A 26822-nucleotide genomic window follows, 5' to 3' on the forward strand; every position below is an offset into this window, starting at 1 on the left:
ATTCTTATTTATGTTTCCTATGGCCACCTGTGGGGATGTGTTGGTCAATAATTAGCATACACCTGAGAGTTAACATAAATTGGCCACCTTCACATCTCATGTTGTTCTTCCAAGTGCAACAGAGGAAGTGAAGGGAATCTGTTTAGCTCTGAACAGTTACATGGCAACCCGTGACCGCCACAACACACATTGCTGGGAAGGCTTTGAGGGCCCCAAAACAAGAGTGGATAGAAATCACTAGAGACAGCCACCACCATAATTTTTTTCTTTTTTTTTTAGACAGAGTCTTACTCTGTCGCCAGACAGCAGGCTGGAGTGCAATGGTGCAATCTTGGCTCACTGCAACCTCCATCTCCTGGGTTCAAGCCGTTCTCCTGCCTCAGCCTCCTGAGTAGCTGGAACTACAGGCGCGCGCCATCATGCCCAGATAATTTTTGTATTTTTAGTAGAGTTGGGGTTTCACTATGTTGGCCAGGATGGTCTCGATCTCTTGACCTCGTGATCCGCCCGCCTTGGCCTCCCAAAGTGCTGGGATTATAGGCGTGAGCCACTGCGCCTGGCCCACCACCACCAATTTTAAAATAAAATTTAAAATTAAAACTAAGCAAGATTTCTACTGAATTACACTTATTTTGACCACAAAATTTTATAACTACTTAAGAAACTGGCAAATACAGGGAAATAAAGAAGGAAGAGTAGTGCAGTTGATTGTTTCTGTTATCCATTGGTGGACAGCAAACTAACCCAGACCTTAGTAGTTTAAAATGTCTGTTTTATTATCTCAGCAGTTCTTTAGGTTGACTGTGCCCACGTGGATGATTCTCCTGTTCCACATACTATCTGCTAACATTGTAGGCAGCTGGGGGCTAATGCGCTGGAATGTTCAAGAAGGTTCACTGGCATGTCCTTGCCTTGGCAGGGATGGCAGGAAAATGGATTCAACTGGGCTCAGCTGGGATACTGAGACAACTAGGCCTCTCCTTCTCTTTCTGTGGCCTTAGGGTCTCTCCCTCTCCCCCTCCCTTTCTCTCTTTCTCTCCCTCTCCATATGTCCTCTCTGTCATAATAGCCAGACTTGTCACACGGCAGATCAAGTTTTCCCAAAGTACTAAACAAATTGCCAGATCATCTTGAGGCTTAAGCCTGGAGTTGTCACAACATCACTTCTGCCACTTTGTGTCGGTTAAAGCGGTCACAAGGCTATCCCAGATCCAAGGTGCAAGGGGACTACTCAGTAGGGGAGGTGTGGGGCATTGGGGTCATTTTTGGGGAGGAGCTGTCTTAATGGTGTTCTCATCATCACAATGTGGTCATTTCACCATCTCCTTTGTTGAGAAAGACAGATATTGCAGCTATTCTTTCTTACTCACCAATGGGCGATGTGTGATGACCTATTTGATTCTGTTGTCTATTTTGATTTCTTTTTGGTATATGGATGGGAATTGTAAAAAATGCCTCCTACATTAGAAAATCTAAAAGACAGGCTTAAAAAATGGGCCATCTGATAGTTTCTTAGAAAGCTAAATACAATCTTACCATAGGAGCCAGCAATCATTCTTCTTGGTATTTACCCAAATGCGTTGAAAACTTCTAGGCACACAAATGTTTATAGCTTTATCCACGATTGCCAAAACTTGGAAGCAACCAGTATATCCGTCAGTAGGTGAATAGATAAATAAACTGTGGTCCATCTATGCAATGGAATATTATATTCAGCTATAAGAAGAAATGAGCTATCAAGCTATGAAAAGACATGGAGGAAGCTTCGATGCATATTGCTGAGTGAAAGAAGCAAGTCTGAAAAGGCTACAATAAGTACATCAGATTCCCTCTAATATGACATTCTAGAAAACGCAAAACTGTAGATACAGTAAAAAATATTAATGGTTGCCAGGGGCCGAGTGGGAGAGAGGGAGGGGTGAGTCAGTGGAACACAGGAGATTTTTAGGGAAGTGAAACTATTCTGCGTGATACTGTGATAGTGCATACGTGTCACTATGCATTTGTCAAAACCTATAGAAGTGTACAGCTCAAAGAACAACCTTATTGCAAACTATGGACTTCAGTTAGTGATGTTTCAATACTGGTTCATCAGTTGTGACAAATGTACCACACCAATGCAAGACGTTAATGGAGAATTTGGGGTGGTGAGGGGAGAAGCGAGGAAGGTGGGCATGTGGGAACTGTGCTTTCTGCTCTACCTTTTTGGCAACCTAAAACTACTCTAAAAATAAATTCCCTTAATTTTTTTAAACAATAGGTTCAAGAGCAAATATGAGAATATGATTCTTTGTGAATTAACTGTTTTCTTCTAAGATTTCATATAAATTGCTTTTGCTTTTAAAAAAATCAAATCAGGGCGGTGCAGTGGCTCACGCTTGTAATCCCAGCACTTTGGGAGGCCGAGGTTGGCGGATCACGAGGTCAACAGATGGAGATCATCCTGGCCAACACGGTGAAACCCCGTCTCTACTAAAAATACAAAAAAAATAGCTGGGCGTGGTGGCACGTGCCTGTGGTCCCAGCTACTCGGGAGGCTGAGGCAGAAGAATAGCTTGAACCCAGGAGGCAGGGGTTGCAGTGAGCCGAGACTGCGCCACTGCACTCCAGCCTGGCGACGGAGCAAGACTCCATCTCAAAAAAAAAAAAAAAAATCAAATCAGGACTGGACATAGTGGGTCACACCTACAATCCCAGCACTTTGGGAAGCCCAGGAGGGCAGATTGCTTGAGCTCAGGAGTTCGAGACCAGCCTGGGCAACATGGTGAAACCCTGTCTCTACCAAAAGTACAAAAAATCAGCCAGGCATCGTGGTGCATGCCTGTAGTCCTAGCTACTTGGGGAGACTGAGGCAGGAGGATCGCTTGAGCCAAGGAGGTGGAGGCTGCAGTGAGCCAAGATCGTGCCACTCCACTCCAGCCTGGGTGACAGAGTGAGACCTTATCTTAAAAAAAAAAAAACCAAATCATGCTTTCAGTTTACTAAAGAAACTTGCTATTTAGAAAAAATTTATGCTGAATTTCTTTGTGATTAAAACCATTACCTCTTGACCTTTCATCAGTGAATTTTTTTATTGATCAGATTTATGTAAAGAAGCACACAGCTACACATGAGTTAGGGCAAAAATCTCCGGTCATATTTTGAGTCCAATTTAGAAAAGTAGTTATTTGCTATCAATTGAAGAATGCTATTCAGGACAAGTAGATAAGGTCTGACTTTTGCTTTCTTCCAAAAAAAAAAAAACTTTTTTAAAATGCAGAGTATACCTTAAAAATTGATCAGTGACTTTTTTTTTTACTGATTGTCTTGTAAGTTGGCAATAAGACTCCCCCACCCCGCCACCCAGAAACAATATTGAGGCAGGATAATGGGATCTGAAGGAGGGAACTTAGAAGGCTGATTCACACTGACTTCCTAGAACTAAATCAAATGGAAACACTTCATCTATAACAGGAAATATTCTCTCCATTTACACAGGGCGTACCAAGTAAATGACCTTGTAACTTTGCTTCATCCTCTTCATTTACATAGGGCACACACCAGGTAACTCATGGAAACCTCTAGAGGGTATTTAAACCCCAGAAAATTCTGTAACAGGGTTCCTGAGCCCCTATGCTTGGCCCATTCCCACCCTGTGGGACATACTTTCATTTTCAATAAATCTCAGCTTGCGTTGCCTCATTCTTTCCTCGCTTTGTTTATGTGTTTTGTCCAATTCTTTGCTCAAGTTGTCAAGAACTGGACACCCTCCACTGGTAACAATATGACCAATTAGTTAAATTTTTAAGGAAGAACTCCTCCCCTTCTGCCATCATTGCCCCTTCCACGACCTTCCCCGGTTCTCCTGGAATCTCTTCCCCATGGTCCTCAGTGCCTCAAATTATTCTTTGATCACTCAGGGCCACATACGGGTTTTCTGTTGACTCAACTCCAAGCTTCAAAACATATCTGCCATGCACCCATCCCATTTTGGTCCTGCTTGGGGGCTGTGAAACCTTTCCTTTTTGATCAGAATTCCTCCATTCATCTGAAATAGCTTAGTTACTTAGAGAGGATGAAAGTGGTGGTGGTTGTTCTGGGTGTCCCCAAATTTCAGACAGAATTCTATAGAGACCCCAAAGAATCCACATTTCCAGTATAATTGGAAATGGGGCTACTTGGTATTGGGATGGATTGGTAGTAAACAAAAACAAACACAATCAAGATCTACTATGCATGATATGTTTTAAAGTGATGATTCCCAAACAGGGTGGAGAGTGTGCATTCAGAGATGGGTCCACAGAAAGAGGGTGGAGGAGATGGATGGGCAGCGGGTCAGTATTACCTCAGAAGCATTTCTAAAATAAGCATGTCTGGGTTCTATCTGTAACTGGCTAAGTCTATTGTTTGAGTCTGGGAGACAGGAAAGAGGAAAATGAGGGAGATGCATTTTGACAAGACCTTTCTAGTTAATAGGTTTCTGATATGTTCTCCAGTTGAGTTTAGAGTTCCAAAACAGATAAAAGAATAAAACTCACTTTAAAAGCTTTTAAAAATTATAAAACGAAAATAGGCAGAATGGAAACAAACAGGCATATGTGAAAAAGAAGCACTTAGAAATTCTTGAAACAAATAAGAAAATGTCTTAACTCTAACTGAGATCTAAAGAGAGAATTAGTAAATTCTTGAGACAGGAATAGAATTGGCAGATAACCAATATTTGAAGGGAAAACAGCTGAGAACTTTTAAGAATTGAACAGAGACATTTGTTCTTATATTGAAAGTGTGTAAAGTGCCTAGCAGAATAAATAAGAATAAACTCATGCCCAACATAAGGTCTTGAGCTCACATCTGGATTCTTCCACTTTCTAACTATGTCACCTTCCTTAAGGTACTGTATTAATTCCTTTAAGCTTCTATTTCTTCATTATTAAGAGAGAGTCATAATGATACCTGCCTGTAGCAATTTTTTAAAATGATCATACATTTGTTGACACTTCTCCCAGTAAAAGGTGAAGTCTAGGCCAGGTGTGGTGGCTCACGCCTGTAATCCCAGCACTTTGGGAGGCTGAGGCGGGTGGTTCAAGAGGTCAAGAGATGGAGAACTTCCTGGCCAACATGGTGAAACCCCGTCTCTACTAAAAATACAAGAAAATTAGCCAGGCATGGTGGTGCGTGCCTGTAGTTCCAGCTACTTGGGAGGCTGAGGCAGAATAATTGTTTGAAATTGGAAAATGGAAGTTGCAGTGAGCCAGGATCGCGCCACTGCACTCCAGCCTGGTGATAGAGCGAGACTCCGTCTCAAAACAAACAAACAAACAAAAGATGAAGTCTATGTTCCCTACCCTTGAACCTAGGCAGGCTTGTGATTGCTTTAGCCAACCGAGTACAGTAACAGCAATGCTCTGTCTCAAGGCTAGCTCATAAAAGGTCTTTCAGCTTTTGTCTGCTGCTCTTGAGTACTTACTCTCCAGATGTCTCGTTAGAATGCTACTTCTTGGAACCCAGCTTCCCTGCTCTGAGAAGCTCAAGTCACATGGGGAGGCCATGTGTAGGTGACCTGGTCAACAGTCCCAGCCAAACCCAAATTTCAAGTAGTCCCCCATGGGTGCCAGACATGTAGGTCAAGAAACGTCTGGTTGATTTCAACTGCCAGCTGTTTACATCACCCCCAGCTGAGGTCCCAGGCATGATGAAAAAGCAGCCACCCTCCCTGTGTTGGTTGGAATTCCTGACTCAGAGAATTAATGTGCATAATAAAATGGTTTTGTTTAAGTCTGCCAAGTTTGGAATTGTTTGTTATGAAGCAGTAGACAGTCAGATAACTGGAACAGTACTTTTAGAGCTGTTGCGCGGGTTAAATGACACAATGTATGATCTACCTGGCTCACAATTGCATTAAGAAATATTGGCTTCAAGCTGCGTGCAAGACATTCAGGTAGACCTCTTAAATTGTAGCAGCAGCAGTAGCAGCAATAGCTACTAACATTCCTGAGCACATCTGATATGCCCAGTGCTGTTCCAAGTGCTTTCCATGCATTTAACTCACACATTCCTCAAAATAACCCCAAGCGCTATCAGTCTCACCATTATACTGATGAGGGCACTGAGGCCCACAGAAAGGTTAAGTCACTTTTACAAGTCACACAGCCTGCAAGTTGATGGATGGGGTTTTGAACCCAGACAGGGGCCTGCACTTAGCCACACTGTTGTGTTGAGAAGAGTGGGATGGGCTGAGGCTGGAGATCTAGGAGCTGCGAAACTGCAGAGCCATGGGATAAATGTTCTCAAGTAGTAGGTACAGAGATAAGACAGGATTGCCGAGTGCGGGCCTTAGGACATCTGACTAGCAAAGGTGGGAGCTAACAAGGCAAAGCAAGAGTGCTCCAAGAGGGAAGCGCTGCGTAGAGTGGGGGACCAAGGAGGGCACAGGATAGGAAAGGAATCTGGAAGCCGGTCCACCCTCTTCTTATGGGGCCTTCAGGGCAGGAAGAAGTAATACTTCCCTCTCAGAACTTTGACCATGGATGTTAATGTTGTAGAGAGCTAAGTGTAACTACAACTAAACCTACAGCTGAAACATGAAAGCATCACTCGCTGACAGTTCTAATGAACCTCTCTCCTCAGTAATGGCTGAAATCCTTTCTCTCAAGAGAGCTGTCAAGGTCGTTGGCAGCTAGGAGAAATATAATTGTTTCTAAAAAGTTTAATTTTCCCTGTTAAAGTCTAAGACACACCAGACACAGAAAAGCCAGTTTGTTCACTCCTGTATCCCTCCAGAGTGATGACCCTGGAAAAGCTCCCTCTGAAGACGCCATGAGCTGCACTGGAAGTTGAACACTTGAAGTGTCTTCTTGAAATTGACCCAATAATCCTATAGATCAGGGGTTGGTGGCCTGTTAAGACCCAGGCCACAGAGGAGGTGGCGAGCTGTGGGTGAGCAAGCATTACCTCCTGAGCTCTACCTCCTGTCAGATCAGCAGCAGCATTAGATTCTCAGAGGAGCACAAATCCTATTGTGAACTGCACATGCGAGGGATCTAGGTTCTGTGCTCCTTATGAGACTCTAATGCCTGAGGATCTGAGGTAAAACAGTTTCATTCTGAAACCTTTCCCCCCAAACTGCACCCCACTTCACCTCTGGTCCATGGAAAAATCATTTTTCTTGAAGCTAGTCCCTCACACCAAAAAGGTTGGGGACCACTGCCATAGATAGGTTGGTTTTTTGTTTGTTTGTTTGATATACATAGAATTGACCCTCTTGTCTTAAAGCTTGAAACTTATATTTGTTTTATCTGAGTTCCTTCCTCAGGAAACAACCTTCAAATCTCTCAGAAAAAGTGCCAAAGAACTAAAATTCACCAGGTCAGACATCTCATGTCTGACCCCTCATTCATCATGATTGCTTCCCTGCCCCTCCCTACTTCCCACTTTCTTACACATTGTTACATTCTTTCCTTGCTATATAAACCCCTAGTTTTAGCCGGTCAGGGAGATGGATTTGAGACCGAGCTCCCATCTCCATGGCTGCAGCACCTGATTAAAGCCTTCTTCCTTGGCAGTCCTCATCATCTCTGTCATTGGCTTTCCGTGTAGCAAGCAGCAAGACCTAGACTAACCCCCTGGTGTTTCAGTAATACCCTCTTCTGCTTAAGTACGCATTACCTCCAGAATTACTTGTTCCAACTGGGGCATTGGATTGGAAACTTTAAAAAATGTTGTTTTTATGTCTGTCATTAAGGGGTATGTCCACGATTCAATTCTCCCATCTGTAAAAGAGAAAGAATTGAAACAGTGACAAGAGCTACCAATAAGCTAAAATTCTGCAAAGAATACTGGCCAGGTGAGGGGAGGGTGGAACTTGTAACTCAGTACACAGTGGATGGAGTTGACCAGGTTAAGCTGGGCTTGGAAGTGACAGAGGTTAGATGTGAGAGAGATACAACTCTGAAGCAAAAAGCTTATTTTAAAGTGAAAATAGGTCCAACCTACTCGTAGCATTTCTTTTTTCTTTTAAAATACTACCAAGCTAGAAGAACTGTCATTCAGTGTAAACATGCTCTTAGTTGTCAACGGCCTAGCATCACAGTGGTCTCAGACCTTTTCCCTGGGATTGTCCTTAAATACTCAGGCTCTCTTGTCTCCTTGAACAGCTCATAAGGAAGATTCAATCAACCCTTCTCATGACATCTTGGCAGTGACCTGCTCTAAGCACAGTTCTGGGTAGAGGAGATGGAGAGCTTTTGTGAATTAATGTGTCCCCTCGACTTTAGGCCTGAAGAGTACACTGCTGATGTTCCATTTCTATGATATACAGTCTCTGTGTTGTTGAAGTAATTCTTATAATCTCTGTCTGACTTCTGACTCCAAAGTAGTCAAGCTAATTTGGAAGACTTCCTTCATGGAAGGAAGGAAGGACTCTGGCTCATTAAAGGTACCCAGCTCATCCCAGGAGGCTGCCATGGGCTCTTTCTGTGGCTTTACAGTGCTCGTCACATGGCCAGCCCCGCAGGACCCAGGGAGCAAGATGCACGCTGACTGCATTTCCCTTTCCTTGTCTAATGTTGGCCCAGACCCAGTTGGATCCCACATGAGAAAATAGCAGTTCCCAATTGTATAGAACAATGAAACCCCCACTGTAGGCCTTTCCATCCTAAGTTGACTTTAAAACTCTTGTTCTTTTTCTATCACAGGGAGTGGTGATTAGGAACATGTTTGTGGAAAGGCTAAGTGTATTTCCCACAGTTTTGAAATAAGAAACTTAGAAAACTCTGGGTACTGTAGATTCTTTCACTGGGATGGTCACAGCCCCACCTAGCAATTTCTGACATTCAGGGTTATGATACTTGATTCTAGTTCTCAGATTCAGCATTGTATCTGAGTCAGTTAAAAATATTTATTTTTATACAAAGCACTGTATATTCCACATGTTCTATAGCATTTGCCCTCTAAGTAAATTCCATGTTCTCTAAACTTACCAGTCACTAATATAATCAGCCTCATATATTCTGATATATTGATTTTTCTGTAAAAGGCTTTATTTGTTTTTAATTTTCATGTAGGACTAACTTCTTCCAAAACCTGTCTTTATATATGGCCACAAGTGTATGAAAAAAGAGCTCAACATCACTGATCGTCGGAGAAATGACAATCAAAACCACAATGAGATACCATTTCACACTAGTCAGAATGGCTATTACTAAAAAGTAAAAAAAATGGCCGGGCACAGGGGCTCACACCTATAATTCCAGCACTTTGGGTGGTCAAGGCAGACAGATCATGAGGTCAGGAGATGCTGCCTGTCCTGGCTAACACAGTGAAACCCCGTCTCTACTAAAAATACAAAAAATTAGCCAGGCGTGGTGGTGTACACCTGTGATCCCAGCTATTCAGGAGGTTGAGGCAGGAGAATTGCTTGAACCTGGGAGGCGGAGATTGCAGTGAGCTGAGATAGTACACTCCAGCCTGGGTGACAGAATGAGACTCTGTCTCAAAAAAAAAAAGTAAAAATATAACAGGTGCTAGTGAGGTTGTAAAGAAAAAGGAATGCTTATACACTGTTGATAGGAGTGTAAATTAGTTCAACCATTGTGGAAAGCAGTGTGGTGATTCCTCAAATACCTAAAAACAGAACTACCATTCAACCCAGCATTCCCATTACTAAGTATATACCCAAATGATTATAAATCATTCTATCATAAAGACACATGTACACATATGTTCATTGCCCCACTGTTCGCAATAGCAAAGACATGGAATCAACCCAAATGCCCATCAATGGTAGGCTGGATAAAGAAAATATGGTACATATATACCATGGAATACTATGCAGCCATAAAAAAGGACAAGATCATGTCCTTTGCAGGAACATGGATAGAGCTGGAGGCCATTATCCTCAGCAAACTAATGCAGGAACAGAAAACCAAATACTGCATGATCTCACTTGTAAGTGGGAGCTAAATGTTGAGAACACATGGACACTGTGTTGTTTATGGGGAACAACAGACACAGGGCCCGTCAGAGGCTGGAGGGTGGGAGGAGGGAGAGGATCAGGCAAAATAACTAATAGGTATTAGGCTTAATACCTGGGTGATGAAATAATCTGTACAACCAACCCCTGTGTCACAAATTTACCTATGCAACAAACCTGCACATGTGCCCTGAACTTAAAATTTAAAACAGAAAAAAAAACCTACCTTTCTCTTATTCAGTTCAGTATACTTGAGATTTAACACAGAGTAAAAACAAACAAACAAACAAGAACATTTTTGAGATCTTAGTCTGAAGTGTAACTATAGCAAGAAAGTGCCTTGGTTACAATTCAGAGTTATATTTATTTGTTCCAAAATAAATATAGCCTTTACTGTGTGCCAGGCAGTTTCAGGTGCTTTATGAGTACTAAGTCATTTATTTCTAATAACTATATGAGGCAATATAATTACTGTCACCATTTTACAGATGAGGAACTGAGGCACATCGAGATTAAGTCATTACCCGCTATCTTTAGCTAGTAAGTGGCAAAGCCTGAGTGGACTCTTGCTTTTTTTTTTTTCCAACTCTGTTTTTATTCATTTTTCTTATTCAGACCTGAACTTTGAGTGTAATACAATTCATTGCCATAAAAAGACTTCCCACACATGTGAGGGCATCATGCATTCACCATCAAGGAAAGCATCAGCTTGGAGCTGTACTGATCCGTTTAGCAAGATCCCCTGGTGACAAAATGCAAGCATTTGTGAGACATCAACTGGATCAAAGTTGCGGAAAGAGAATCAAACCTACTGTCCCACAAGCAACCAGACCTGGAACCACTCAAGCCCTGTGACTCACCCACTGGGAAGCCAGCCATACAACCTCATGTGTGTCTGTGCCCTAGCAAAGTTTAGGATGATTTCTCCCCACACATGTTCCTGTGCCTAACGGCAAGTCACCTGTCCTGCTGAGACAGGCAAGTAAAAAGGGCTCCGCAAACCAGCCTGCACACCAGGAGGAATGTGCACTGGCGTGAAGCCTTTGGAAGTTCATGCCATTTGCAGCGGGGAGGAGCCTGGCCTCTCCTGTTTCTGGTGGTAACCTGGGATTCACTCTCTGAGGCGGGAAACCTGCTAGCAGGACTCTCGCTTTGCTCAGAGTCCCTGTTTCATGACTTAGGCCGGGTGCAGTGGCTCACGCATGTAATCCCAGCACTTTGGGAGGCGAAGGCGGGTGGATCACCTGAGATCAGGAGTTTGAGACTAGCCTGGTCAACATGGTGAAACCCTGTCTCTACTTAAAAGTACAAAATTAGCCAGGTGTGGTGGCACATACCTATAATCCCAGCTACTCAGGAGGCTGAGGCCAGAGAATCGCTTGAATCAGGGAGGCAGAGGTTGCAGTGAGCCAAGATCACGCCATTTTCCAGCCTGGGCAACAAGAGTCAAACTCTGTTTCAAAAAAAAAAATCATAACTTAATTCTTACTTCTCACAAAGTGCTCCCCTCTATGTCAGTGGCTCCTTCTCAGACCAGACTAAACAAAGGGTGCCTCTCAGTGTTCAACAACTCAAGCTCTAGAGAGAGTGAGAGTGTCCTCACCCCCTCCATGATCTGGGAGATCCACGCTCCGTAGGAAGAAATAGCCATTTGCAATCAGTTTATTGATTTAACTCTAGCTTTTACAAATCTAGATGCATCTGTATGGCTTTCTCTGATCAAATTCTACCTGTTGCCATGTTTGACAACAGTGACCATAAATCTTTTATAGTTCAAGAACCTTTAATTATAGAATCCCTAGATCAAAGAAATTCACTCTTGGTATTTTGATTTTCAGTATTTCTAGAATGCTGTCAGAATTTCTTGTATTGTTCTGAACCATATCTAACTGCAAACAATTTGAAAAAATTCTTTTTAAAGTCTAACAAAAATATATTTGTCGTCTGTAGAGACAGTGTGTCCTTCTTTGCACTGGCTGTTTCAAAAATCTGAATAAGAGATGGTTTAGTTGAAACTTTATTGTTAAGATAACACTTAATGAAGTCAACAGTGGAATAGTGCTCGTTGTCGTGATCGGAAACTCAGTCTGTGTTCTGATGTGGATGTTATAGTTCACTCTGAAGGTTTTTAAAATTACATTTGATTTTTGTTCTGGAAGCTTTGCAGAGGCCCTTCTGGCCCAGAGTGAAGGTTCTGACTATAACATTTTAAGGTGTGGAAAGATTATAGTTGCTGTCCTTGTGGATGCAAAGTAACCTTGTTCCTTGCTTAAAGGAATTTGATTTTTAAAAATTCACCAGGTTTTTCTGAAATCCCTCGTATTTCCCTCCCACATTTTGAAGGCTTTCCTTTCAGAGAGAACAAATTCACCTGACTTCATAAGAAAAAGAATCCTACCCAAGCTGGTGGATCATGAGGCCAGGAGTTCAAGACCAGCCTGGCCAAGATGGTGAAACCCCATCTCTACTAAAAATATAAAAATTAGCCGGGCACGTTGGTGGGCGCCTGTAATCCCAGCTACTTGGGAGACTGAGGTAGGAGAATCACTTGAACCCAGGAGGCAGAGGCTGCAGTGGGCTGAGATTGTGCCATTGCACTCTGGCCTGAGCAACAGAGCGAGACTCCATCACAAGAAAAAAAAAAGACTCCTATCCCTGATCTGATACATTATTGCTATTCTGGTATTTTCTGCCATATTACCATTTCCTTGGAGGCCTCAAGGTACAGGCATGAATGTGTGGATTTGGGTATAAAAAAGGGTTAAAGCCACTCATTAAACATGAAACCTTCCAGCTAGGAGAAGGAAAAAAAAGTCTAGTTACACACACACTCAGGTTTGTTTATTCTCTAGGAAAAAAATAATTTCCTGGGTGGCTCAGGAAGTGCTGTGTATTTCTTTACTGTGCTAAGGGTATAATCTGTCTCCTCAGAAAAGTTATAAAACAAAACTTTTGAACAGGAAAACAAAAATTTTTAACAGGATAGAGGTCAAAGAGAAGATATCTTTCACAGAATGACAGAGGACACAGAAGTCCATCCAATCAGGTCCCACCAAAACACAAGCTCTCTCTATATTTGGAGCATACACTTCCTATCTTCTCCAAATATATGTATTTGAGGGGGTGTGTGTGTGTGTGTTTATGTGTGTTGGGGGTGGGATGGGGTGGGAGAAAGGTGGATGGAGAGTAGTCCCCCCCAGGCATTTAGCTTTCCTGGGCTGTTTATGATCTGTGAGAATTTTTCCAGAGGGGGCTTTTCTGTTTCTGAGTCTTACATACTTGGAAATATACATATCAAAAGATTCACAAATTCCTTGTAGCAAACCTTGCAGCAAAAAGTCTCCGTTAAATTGAAGCTCTTCACCTCTGACACCAGAAACCATTAAATCCCTCACAGCTGCGGACGTGTAATGGAATATTCCATTCTGCCCCAGCTCTGTGAGTGATAACAGATAGCATCCGTACTCAGCTCTAGCTTTTACCAAGGAAACAGTCATTCAAATTTCCCCCTTACTCCTCATAAAGAACCCATAAAGCTGTCTTGGCCACACAACAAAGATTTTGAAAGGGCAGGAAAGGGCCGGACGTGGTGGCTGATTCCTGTAATCCTAGCACTCTGGGAATTCGAGGTGGGTGGGTCACCTGAGGTCTGGAGTTCGAGACCAGCCTGGCCAACGTGGAGAAACCCCGTCTCTACTAAAAATACAAAAATTAGCCGGATGTGTTGGTGCTCACCTGTAATCCCAGCTACTGTGGAGGCTAAGGCAGGACAATCTCTTGAACCCGGGAGGCGGAGGTTACAGTGTGCCAAGATCACGCCATTACACTCCTACTTGGGCAACAAGAGCAAAACTCCATCTCAAAAAAAAAAAAAAAAAAAAAAGGGCAGGGAAAAAAGATGCTAAAATCACATTTCTGGAATTTTTTTTCCTGCAGTTTTTCAAGCATCTTCTCAACGCCCACCACACGGAGCTATTTTTTCCTGAATTATTTCAATTAAGAATGCTTTGTCCTGGCTTTGAACATTTTTCATCAAAAACAGAACATTTTCAAAAATGGGAATAGTAAATACACTCTTGGGCATAGGATAGGCACTTCTGAAAAGTAAAAGACACTTGAGTTTTACATAGGGGTGTGCCTGTATTGTAGAATCCTTTGTGAAGTAAGTTGTCCAAGGGCTGGTGGCTGCATTTCTACACCAACAGCTTAGTCCATTGAGGGAACAAGGTAGAGCAAGATTCCTTGCCTTGGAGACCCAATTCTGAGACCATTCTTGTGAAAAACTGCATTTTCTTTGCTTTCAGAGGACCACAGAATTTTATTAGGCCCTTCAACTTTTTCTTGTCCAGTGCTTTTGAACTTTTATAATTTTTGATTGTATGTCTGTGTGTAAAATATGTTTGTGCATATATAATTGGCTGTAAACCCAAAAGTATCTGAGAGAGGTCTCAATCAATTTAGAAAGTTTATTTTGCCAAGGTTAAGAATGTCCCTGTGACACAGCCTCAGGAGGTCCTGATGGCATGCGCCCAAGGAGATGGGGGCACAGCTTGGTTTTATACATTTTAGGCAGACATGAAACGTCAATCAATACAGGTAAGATTTACACTGGTTCCATCTGGAAGGACAAGACAACTCAAAGTGGGGGTCATGGGTGGTTTTAAACAATTTCTGATTGGCAATTGGTTGAAAGAGTGATTATCAATAGAGAGGAATGCCTGGGTTAAAGAAATTTGTGGGGACCAAAGTTATACCATGCAGATGAAGCCTCCAGGTGACAGGCTTCAGAAAGAATAGGTTGTAAACATTTCTCATCAGACTTAAGGTCTGTGTTGATGTTAATGTTGGTTGACTTTTCCTGAATTCCAAAAGAGAAGGAGGCACGATGAGGCATGTTTGACCCCAACTTCCCATCGTGGCCTGAGCCATCCTTCAGGTTAACTTTGGAGTGCCCTGACTGAGAGGAGGGAGTCCATTCAGATGGTTTAAGGGGTTCTTAAAATTTTATTTTTGGTTTATATTCCACTCACACAGGCACTGTATATATTTATAATATTATAGGGTTTTTTTTTTTTTGAGACAGAGTCTTGCCCTATCGCCCAGGCTAGAGTGCAGTGTTGCAATCTTGACTCACTGCAATCTCTGCCTCCTAGGTTCAAGCAATTCTCCTGCCTCAGCCTCCCGAGTAGCTGGGATTACAGGCACGCGCCACCATGCCTGGCTAATTTTTTTATTTTTAATAGAGATGGGGTTTCACCATGCTGGCCAGACTGGTCTTGAACTCCTAATCTCAGGTGATCAGCCCGCCTTGGCCTCCCAAAGTATTAGGATTACAGGCGTGAACCACCGCACCAGGCCATATAGGGGTTTTTTTATGTGCTGTTTCCACTGGACTTTTTCTGTTTAACCTCCTCCTACCTTTTCTGATTCCTTTTGTGAGATATGTCAGAAATGAAAAATGTCTATAAATTCATTAAAGGACAACTTGGTACAGAACAGGAATTGCCTGGAAGTGCATTAGGCCCTGTGACAAAGGCATATAGACACAGGATGGTGCTGGGGATAGCATTGGCTAATAGAGTAGATGAGAATAGAACATTAGTTTCTTCCCAGTTCTATGTTCTAGGAAAATTTGTTCAACCTCTATGAGCTATGGTTTATTTATTTTTAAAAATATAGTTAATATTATATTATTATATTAACTATATTTTAATAAATATTTTAAAATTAATATCTAATATATTAATATTAACTATATAGTTAATAGTACTACCTAAATCATAGGGTTGTTACAAAGATTGGAAATAATATTCATAAAATACTCAGCATCATACCTGCTATAGATGCACTCACTAAAATAATAGCTTGTGTTAATATTGATAATCATGATCAGTAGCATGCATATTCCAGGAACAAGTATTCAGTTTTGGTGCATAAAAGTATATTTGTATGTGAGATTGTGAGAGCCTCAGGCCATGAGTGGCTCAACCAAATTCTCTGATTTTCTGTGTCCTTGAGGAACAGGAGAATGTCTGTCTACTGCAGGAAGGTAGATTGGTCCCACAGTAGCTGTGACACACCATGCATGGCAAGTGGTAGAGTGCTCGTGAATAGCAGAAATCAGTCATGCTACCAGTGTGTGCAGGCCAATGAAGGCCTATTAATTTCCAGATATTCTTGACCTAGACCTTTAAGAACTCAGATTCAAAGGCATATTCATATGGGATTTCTCAAAACAGGATGGCATTATCCCCTATAAGTGTCAGGTGCTTCAAATCATTATCCCCTATAAGTGTCAGGTGCTTCAATTTCCTATCACCTATCTCTCCATCATGCATGAGGCACCCACATAAACTGTTTCCATTACATACAAGCTGGAGATGCAATCTAAACTCAAACGGCAACTCTGGATAAACTCAGTATCTGAGTGGTCTATGGGTTTTAGCCATGCTGATTGTCAGCTTACATCTTATGGAAAATGAAGTGAAGATAGAAAGCAACCAGTCCATTGGTTAATCCGTCCAGCATCAAGAGCTGGGATTAGGTGCACACAGAGCACCAGCTTGCACAAAAACAGCTGCAGAGTATCTGCTTTCCCTCCTTGCTCTGCATCCTTATACTGTTGACCCAGGACCTGGCAGGGGCTCCAACCTGCTCCCCACACCACAACCTCTGCATGCAAGGCCTTCTACCCTGGTGACCCTCTAAGGCATGAGCTATACCACAGCCCTCTTAGCTGGGGCTGGGATTTCCTTTCTAATTTTTTCACATCTTTCCAGGAGGTGAATTTCATGTTGTATTTCTTCCATCATTGGCTAGAGTCCGGCTGTGAGTGCACTGATATCCCAGAACTACTACCTCGTATTTATTCTTTTTCTCCACAATCCTGTGCCTTATGTACTGGATTGAAATTCCTAGTATTGATACTTTCTGAGATAATATCTGTCCTTTGGATATTATTTTGTCTTGATCTTCAATTCTGCCTTACAGTCGCCAATAGCTGCAAGTGGGTTTGTTACTCCTTGCTTTCCTGAGTAGGGCCTTTCCTGGCCTCAGCTCACTAGGCCTTCTCAATAGCCCTGAACCCATCCTATCATGACACTGGACAAATTCCATACCTTGCTAACCAGTTGTAGATAAAAACTTGAACCAACCATCATCATTTATAGACTGCAGGCACCTTTCCCTAATCACCAGGACTTCACATCTTCAGTGAGTTACATCTTCATCACCAATGCTTTCCTAATACATTTCGCATGTCCGTCTCACTGTATTTCTTCATTTTAATGTTGTTTGCAAGTTATTCCTCTTAGAGTGTATGTTCCTGGAGGGTAAGGCAGTGTCTAAGTCATCTTTCTATTTCTACTTCTAATACATATTAGGTACTCAATAAACCAATAAGCAGATGAATGAGGTGCCTTTTAACTCTCAAATTTTATAATTCTAGAATCTGTTACTATTGACTCATCTAATCCTGAAGTCAACAAGATGCCAAAGGATAGAACAAGGAATTACATACGCTTTGCTTCTTTATTCCTAAGGCTTTTTTTCCATAATAAGTTGTTGCTGTGTTCTATTTCATTAACACGAAAAATGAAATAGAAAGAGTTACCCTTTATGGAACACTATTAGCTATATACCATGCTAAGGGTTTATATACATCAGCCCAGCCAGTCTATCCTCCTCCGCATCCTGTATTATCTTCATTTTATGGAACAGGAAATGATGATGCTTGCTTTCTCTCCATGCCTGAGAAGCAGCGCTAATTGGGTGAGGGAGAGACGTTCTCTTTCCCCAAGAGTCGTTGTGTAGAACTTCTTTTTCAGTTGGTGCTTTTTGGCAGGACTCAATTCCTGAGCATACCAAACTTACACCGTTCTTTCTTCATATACCAGATACAACCCAGAATCTAATGATGCAATCAAAATATTGACCTGGTTTTCTAAGATTATGGCAGAATAAGAATTCTGATCTTACTATTATGTCATAGCTAAAGCTGTTACGCGTTGACTTTTTTCAGGGATGGAATGGGTTTTCAATCCCTTTCTTTGGTCTAGCAGGTATGAAGCAGCTTTGAGCAGGGCCCACATGAGTGTTCAGGAAGGGTACCCCCAGCCATTCAGTGAGATAATCTGGATCAACCATGCCAGTCAGTAGGATAGCAAGTATTGCAGGTCCACCATCAAGTCATGATCTGCTGCCCCAGGGAGAAGGCTGGATTTCCCTTGCCTGGGTGGTAAATGGTAAGTAATGTGGTCCTTAACTTTGGTCTGAATAGATTCTACAGAGTGGGATTCAGAACATTTCATCCAGAAATATGTAGTAACTTAGATTTCAGACCTAGAGCCCTTATGCAGTTTTCTACCATAGGGAAGTAACATCTTAGAAATAAAATACAATTTGCCAGCAATCACTCATAATACATGTTTTCACATTAGTATAAGGCTCTCAAATTGGCTTTTTTGAATCTGGTTTGCAGCCATACTCACACACACTAGGGTGCATCCATAAAGAAGGTAAAACCAAGCCAAGCCTCAGCTACATAGATTCTACCAACACTGTCCTTTTCCCTGACTCCAGCCCAGGGCAGAGAGCGCCTGTGAAGATGATGGAGTGAACTGAACCATTGTAGGGTAGAGACGAATAACCAAATTTTACTGTTGATTCAAGTTTTTTAAACATGAAATATCTTGGTGTCTTTGCTATTATCAAAGAATGACAACCTCATTTCCATAAAGCAGCTTTTCCCACAGCAGGCTCCAGGAGCTTCTCCACAGACCGTACCTCATCTCTGCAGAGCAGGGCGGGAACAGCCGGAGGACAGATTCGCATGCATGGATTCCACTAGTCTCCTTAAATAAAATGCCCGGAATCTTGAGCCACAGGCAAAACTCCACATCCCAAAGACCTCAGCTCCATTTTCAGTCTTGAACATCAAACTTGCTATCTTTGCTCTTCATCTGAACACATTCTCACCCACCCCACCAACCCAAAAAAATTAAACTTTAGATCTAGAATTCCCTGCCCTCTTTACCTTTACAGGCTTGTGATCCATTCAATTTAAATCTGTAATGGGCCTCAACAATCAAAACTAATAGTGAAAATGAAAAAAAAGTGCATCTAAATACTTGTAATGGTGCTATTCCCAAATATCTCATAAGCCCAGGCGACCTTCACTAGCCACCAGTTGTAGTTAGAAATTTGAATCACACCATCATCACATATGTAATATTTGATCTACAAACTGCTATGACTAAGAGTTGCTCAAACTCTTTTTCTGCTGCACCACCACATGTATTGTTAGCAATTATACAAAATCCATGAATACCATTAAATGCTTCTTTATTTTCCCTCTACTTAAATAGAATTTATTTTATGATTAAGGGAAACCAAAACATGAGAAGTCTGGTTTACTCAAATCCAAATACAATATGTAAGCAAATTTAATAAATGTACCCATGTATATGGACACTTCCTACACATGACAAACAATAGGTTAAAACATATTCCTGCAAACGCAATTCAGTTGTTTTCCATTTGGAATAAACATTTGGCCCAGCATATAAAAGCTACATTAAAAGACTTAGATGTGGTAAATAACTTGAATAAAAAAAACTTTGCCTATTGCTAATAAAACAAGAAAGGAGACAGGCTCAAGGTTGAGTGAGATTTGTGGTCCCTCTGCAACATGGCAACATTTTAAACAAGATAATGCCATTTCCTCCCCTTGGATAAACAACATGAGTCACTCTGTAAGCAGTGAACAACTGGGCTCATAAATAGCATATACCATCTGTCACCCAAATTTATGAAATCTTTGCTAATGTCACTTCAGGACTAAAAATTTCTACCTCAGTTTTTTTTTTCTTTCCTTCCCTGAAACATAACTGGAAAGGTAATATGCTTGCAGAGACTTGTAGAATTTTGTAACAGGGACAAAAATAAACAAAAACATCTTTGTGCTACTTCATTCTCAGCAATTGTATTAATAACATTTTCTGATTAAGTTCAATGATTGTGTTTCTCCAAAAGAAAAACTCAGTAAATCATTTTTAGTCCTAGTTGAACCAAAATTATTCTCTATCTGAAGCAAGTCCGAATGATTTACTTAGAATTACCTACAGAAGGATGGGCGCAGTGGCTCACACCTGTAATCCTAGCACTTTGGAAGGCTGAGGCAGGTACATCACTTGAGGTCAGGAGTTCATGATCAGCCTGGGCAACATGATGAAACCCCATCTCTACTAGAATACAAAAATAGCCGGGCAAGATGGCGGGCGCCTGTAATGCCAGCTACTCAGGAGGCTGGGACAGGAGAATCGCTTGAACCCAGGAGATAGTGGTTGCCGTGAGCCAAGATCATACCACTGCACTCCAGCCTGGGCAGCTGAGACTCCATGTCAAAAAAAGAAAATTACCTATAGATGTTATATGTACATGTGTGGGTGTGTCTAAAATATGTAGTTATATATTACATATAATATATATATGTTTTCATAAATGCTACAATTTTTTTTATTAATAGCATTTTGTTTGATCGCAAATTAGCACTTTTAATTGTTGCTCCAGGCCCACATAATCAAGTAATGTTGTCTTTAAAAGCGGGTAAGGACATTGGAATTTTTTCCCACATTTGTATTAAGGTGTAATTTACATATAGTAAAAGTCACACATTTTTTATGTGAGTTTTGAGAAATGAATACAGCCAGATCACCACCACCCCAATCAAGATGCAGAATGGTTCTATCATTGCCCCAAATGTCTTTTGTACTTTGAGTCAACCCCTCTCCCCACCTCAGCCCCTAGACAGTGCTGATGTGTTTTCTGTCTCTGTAGTTTTGTCTTTAAAAAAATCTTATATGGGTATCTTACATAAGTATGTAACACTTTGAATCTGGCTTCTTTCATTGAGAAAAATGCATTTAAAATTCATCTACCTTATTGCAGGAACAGTTTATTATTTTTTGCTGGTGGAGTGGATAGTATCACATGGTACAAATGTACAATTTGCTTATCTATTCCCCAGCTCAGGGACATTTGGGTTGTTTCCAGTTTTGGGTGATTACAAATAAACCCACTAAAAAATTCACATGTAAGTTATTGTGTGACTATATGTTTTAATTTCTCTGAGGTAGGTACACTGTCACTCAGGCTGGAGTTCAATATAGTGACCTTAGCTCACTACAACCTGTGCCTCCCGGGTTCAGGTGATTCTCCTGCCTCAGCCTCCCAAGTAGCTGGGACTACAGGTGTGTGCCACCACACCTGGCTAATTTTTGTACTTTTAGTAGAGATGGGGTTTCACCGTGTTGGACAGGCTAGTCTCAAACTCCTGACCTCAGGTGATCCACCGCCACAGCCTCCCAAAGTGCTGGGATTACAGGTGTAAGCCACTGCACTGGACATACGTTTTAAATTCTGAGCAGAGAGTTGCAGGGTCATGTAATAACTCTATGTGTAACAGTTTGAGAAACTTCAAAACTGTTTTTCCAAAACAGCTGTGCCATTTCACTTTCCCACCAGCAATATGTGATGTTTCCAATTTCTCCACATCCTCTCCAACACTAGTTAGCTGTCTGTCTTTTTAATTTAGCCATCTTAGAGTGAAGGGGTGTTTCATTATTGGCGTGAATGGTATCTCATTGCATTGCATTTCCATAATGAATAATGATGGTAAGCATCTTTTCACGGGCTTGGTAGCCATTTGTGTATCTTCTCTGGTGAAACGTCTATTCAAATCCTTTGCCCATTTACAGGATAGGTTATTTGTGGTTTTATTGCTGAGTTTAAGAGTTCTTTGCATAGTTTGGATACAAGTCTTTTATTATATATAAAACTTGTAAATATTTTCTCCCATTCTGCGGGTTTTTTCACTTTCTTGATGATTTGAAGCACAATATATTTTAATCTTGATGAAGTCCTATTTATTTACGTTATTTATTACTTTTGCCACTTTTGGTGTCATGGCTAAGAAATCATTGCCTAACACAAAGTCAGGAAGATTTGCTCCCAGGTTTTCTTCCATAAGTTTTATAGTTTTAGTTCTTACATTTATGTCTATGACCGGTACCTTGTTCATCCATATTACTTATTCAGAAAGCAAATATCTATATTGTTTCCACAATTCTTCTTATCTGAGTTGCAGTTTACGGATTAGGATGGTCAGACACACCTGTTTAATGATACCATGTGGTTCAATTTACTGTCACTTTACTTCCACTTTTACAGTGTCATCTATCCTGTCAGTTCCATAAAGAAAAGCAAGCTAGACATGAAAACTCCCAAATGAATATTTGTTCTTTTCACAAAACACTCTTTCAAGCAAAGCACTATTCTAACTGTTGTTTTTCTTCCAGATTTTGGAAATAGATAAATTTATATTCAGTTAAAAACAACACCACTAATTTTATTTCCATCCTACAATAGCTTAAGGATTTCTGGAAATTGAAATGTGGAGTTATAAAAATATGGTGCTCAATCTTCTAACACTTTTGTGTCTCTAAAACTAAAATATAGCTTGCAAATATATAATACTGAAACATTCCCACATTATTCAAGACATCAAATGGTTTTAAATCAATTACCTGGAAAATTGCCCCTTTTTCTTTCTTTCTTTTTTTCTTTTTTTGCCTTTTGCTTCAGCAAACAGAGATCTAGCTAATACATTTCCCTGACCCAGTTGCCCTGTTGAAAAGGAGGACGTTAGTACTTATTTCCTCCTCATCTCAAGGGACTAATGCTGTGTTTGAGAAGTGTAAACATGTTTTGCCTCAGAACTTCTAAAAAGTAAAAGTGTGGAGAGCCCAGAGTGTCACTGGGACAGGGAAGCATCTCCACAGTGTTGTGTGGTATATGTTCTGATAAATAAACAACAGACTAAATTTTTTAGCACAAGAATAATTTTGTGGAGAATGGTAGACGGCTGGAACCTATTGTTGGAATCTTCATTTGTTTAGGCTTGAAAATTTTTGAGGCCGGGAGCGGTGGCTCATGCCTGTAATTTAGCACTTTGGGAGGCCAAGGTGGGTGGATCACGAGCTCAGGAGTTCGAGACCAGCCTGACCAACATGGTGAAACCCTGTCTTTACTAAAAATACAAAAAGTTAGCCGGGTGTGGTGGTGCCTGCCTGTTATTCCAGTTACTCGGGAGGCTGAGGCAGGAGAATCGCTTGAACCCGAGAGGCAGAGGTTGCGGTAACTCAAGATCACGTCATTGCACTCCAGCCTGGGCAACAAGAGCGAAACTCCGTCTCAAGAAAAAAAAAAAGAAAAGAAAAGAAAATTTTTGAGAACACTATGCCAGAAAGAGGGGTGTTCATCAGTTTCTCTATCTTACCTGTCAAAACAGAGTCTGCTTAGAACGAAGCATTTAGAATCATCTCAAAATCTTTTTTTTCTGTTTTAAGACAGAGTCTCGAACTGTTGCCCAGGCTGGAGTGCAATGGCACTATCTCTGCTCCTTGCAACCTCTGCCTCCCAGGTTCACACGATTCTCTTGCCTCAGTCTCCGGAGTAGCTTAGCTGGGATTACAGGTGCACATTACCACAGCCGGCTAATTTTTTGTATTTTTAGTAGAGATGGGTTTCACTATGTTGGCCAGACTGGTCTCGAACTCCTGACCTTGTGATCTTCCCGCCTCGGTCTTCCAAAGTGCTGGGATTACAGGCGTGAGCCACCTCACCCAGCTCAAAATCTCATCTTTTATGGGAACACTGCTAATTGTCAAATGATTGCACCATGCTTTGGCTCCTCTTTGCTCTACTCCCGAGGAAATGCTCTTACAGCATACTGATTGAAAAAATACATTTTTTGGTATTTTTTATTAATATATCATAGTTGTGCATGTTTGGGGATACATGTAATGTTTTGAATCATGTATACAATATGTAATAATCAAATCAGGGTAATTGGGATAGCCATCAACTCAAACATTAATCTTTTTTTGTATTGGGAACATTACAATTCTTTTCTTCTAGCTATTTTGAAATGTACAATATATAACTATTGACTAAAATTTCCCTACTATAATATTAAATATTATAACTTGTTCCTTCTATCTAATTGTATTTGTGTGCCCATTAACCAGTCTTTGTTCTTCCCCTCCCTCCTTCCCTTCACTGCGTCTAGTGACCACCATTCTATTTGTCTATCTCTGTGAGGTTTGCTCTTTTGACTTCCACATACGAGTGAGAACATGCAATGTTTGTCTTTCTGTGCCTGGCTTATTTCACTTAACATAATGACCTCCACTTCCATCTGTTTTTCTGTGAATGATAGGATTTCATTTTGTTTTCTTTTCCATTGTGCATTAATACCGCATTTTCTTTAACCATTCATCCACTGATGGACACTTAGCTTGACTTCATACATTGGCTATTATGAATAGTGCTGTAATAAACATGGAAGTGCAGTTAACGCTTTGGTGTACTTATTTCCTTTCTTTTGGATATATACCCAGCAGTGAAATTGCTGGATCATATGGTAGTTCAGTTTTTAGGTTTTTGAGGAACCTCCAACTGTTTTCCATGATAGCTGTACTACTTTACATTTCTACCAACAGTGTATGAGTGTTCCCTTTCCTTGGCATCCTCACCAGCATTTGTTATGTTTTGTCTTTTTGATAACAGCCGTTCTAACTGATGTAAGATGACATATGACTACAGTTTGATTTACATTTGCCTGATGATTAGTGATATTGAGCATTTTTAATATACCTGTTAGCCATTTGTATGTCTAACAGGAAACAATCAACAAAGAGACAACAAAGAGTTGTTGTTTGGAATGGAATTTGTTGAAAAAATATTTTCTCCCATTCTGTGAGTTGTCTGTTGATTGTTTCCTATGCTGTGCAGAAGCCTTTAAGCTTGACGTAACCCCATTTGTCTAAATTTGCTTTTATGGTCTGTGCTTTTGAGGTCTTACACAAAATATCTTTGCCCAGATCAACATCCTGGAGCATTTCCCCAATGTTTTCTTCTAGTATTTTTATAGTTTCAAGTCTTACATTTAAGACTTTAATCCATTTTGAGTTGATTTCTACATATGGTGAAGAATGGAGATATAGTTTCATTCTGCACATGAATATCTAGTTTCCCAGCACTATTTATTTATTTATTTATTTATTTATTTATTTTATTTTATTTTTGGAGACATCGTCTTGCTTTGTCACCCAGGCTAGAGTGCAGTGGCATGATCTCGGCTCACTGCAACCTGTCCCTCCTGAGTTCAAGTGATTCTTCTGCCTCAGCCTCCTGAGTAGCTGGGACTACAGGTAAGGACTTACTACTGCCTATTTTACTTGTTTTCATTTTGTTTTATAACTCCTCTCTTCCCTTCCTCCTGTCTTCCTTTTTGGTTAAGTGATTTTCCTTTGTAGTATATGTTTTAATTTGTTGCTTTTTATTTTTACATTATCTGTTATGGGTTCTTGCTTTGTGGTTATCATAAGCTTACAAAAAACATTCTATAGTTATAACAAGTATTTAATGCTGATACCAACTTAACTGTGATTGCAAGAAAAAAATAAAGAAACCTCAAAATGCAAATCTGTACACATTAACTCTATTCTCTCACACATTTTGAATTTTCAGTCACAATTTACATTTTTTATACTGCCCAATTAAGTTGTAGTTATTTTACTTAATAACTTTGTATTTGAATCTTCTTAGACTAAAGATACAAGCAATCTAAACACCATGAGTACAGTTTTGCCATAACAATCATGTTAGCATCTTTTTCTTTCATTTTGAAGAGCTCCCTTTAGCAAATCTTGTTGGATAGGCCTGGTAGCTATAAATTCCCTCAGCTTTTGTTCATCTGGGAAAGTCTCTGTTACTCCGTTTCTAAAGGATAACTTTGCTGTGTACAGTATTTTTGGTTGACAATTTGTTTTCTTTTAATTTTTGATCTTTTAATACTCTGAATATATTGTTCCACTCCCTCCTGGTCTGTATGGTTTCTGCTGAGAAATCTGTGTCCAGTTATAGCAGATCTTCCTTACATGTTATTTGTTTACTTTCTCTCACTGCTTTCAGGATCCTCTCTTTGGCTTTAAGTTTTGTGGGTTTAATTATATTTTAGGATATTCTTATTGGGGTTGAATTTGATTGGTAATGTTTGGCCTTCCTATACCTGGATATTGTTCTTCAGATTTGGGAAGTTTTCTGTTGTTATTTCTTTGAATAAGCTTTCTACACCTTTTCTTCTTCAGTTCCTTCTTTAACTCCAACAATCCAAATATTTGCCCTTTTGATATTGTCCCATAGATCCTGGAAGATTTGTTCTTTCCTTTTTATTTTTTTCTCCTCTGACTGTGTATATTCAAATACTGTCTTCTACCTCACTGATTTTTTCGTTTGATCAATTCTGCTTTGATGTTCACTATTGCATTTATAAATTTCATTCATTGTATTTTTTTTTTACTTCCCAACATTTTATTATGAAATTTTCAAACATATACAAAAGTTTAAACAATTTCACAGAGAATACTCATATACCCACCACTGGATTCTACCATTAATATTTTACTATATTTGCTTTATCATATATGTATATAAATATACATCTCCATCTATCCATTCATCAAACCATTCTTTTTGCATTGTATTGCACAGTAAGTTGTAGACATCAGTACACTTCCTCCTAACTACTTTAGCAGACATATCATTAACTAGAGTTTCTCTGGGCCTCAGTTTTCTCATCTGTAAAACAGGGATAACAATAGTAACTTCCTCAAAAGGTTTAGGGGAGGATTAATACATGTAAACACTTAGAATGGCACCTGCATATAGAAAACACTCAAAATGATATGTATTTTTCAGCTTCAGAATTTTTCAGAAAGAAATTTTATCTCTCTGTTAATTTTTTTGATAA

Source organism: Aotus nancymaae, unplaced genomic scaffold (genome assembly GCF_030222135.1).
Source record: "Aotus nancymaae isolate 86718 unplaced genomic scaffold, 86718_ANA_hifiasm-v0.15.2.pri h1tg000043l, whole genome shotgun sequence".
Classification (NCBI taxonomy): Eukaryota; Metazoa; Chordata; class Mammalia; order Primates; family Aotidae; genus Aotus; species Aotus nancymaae.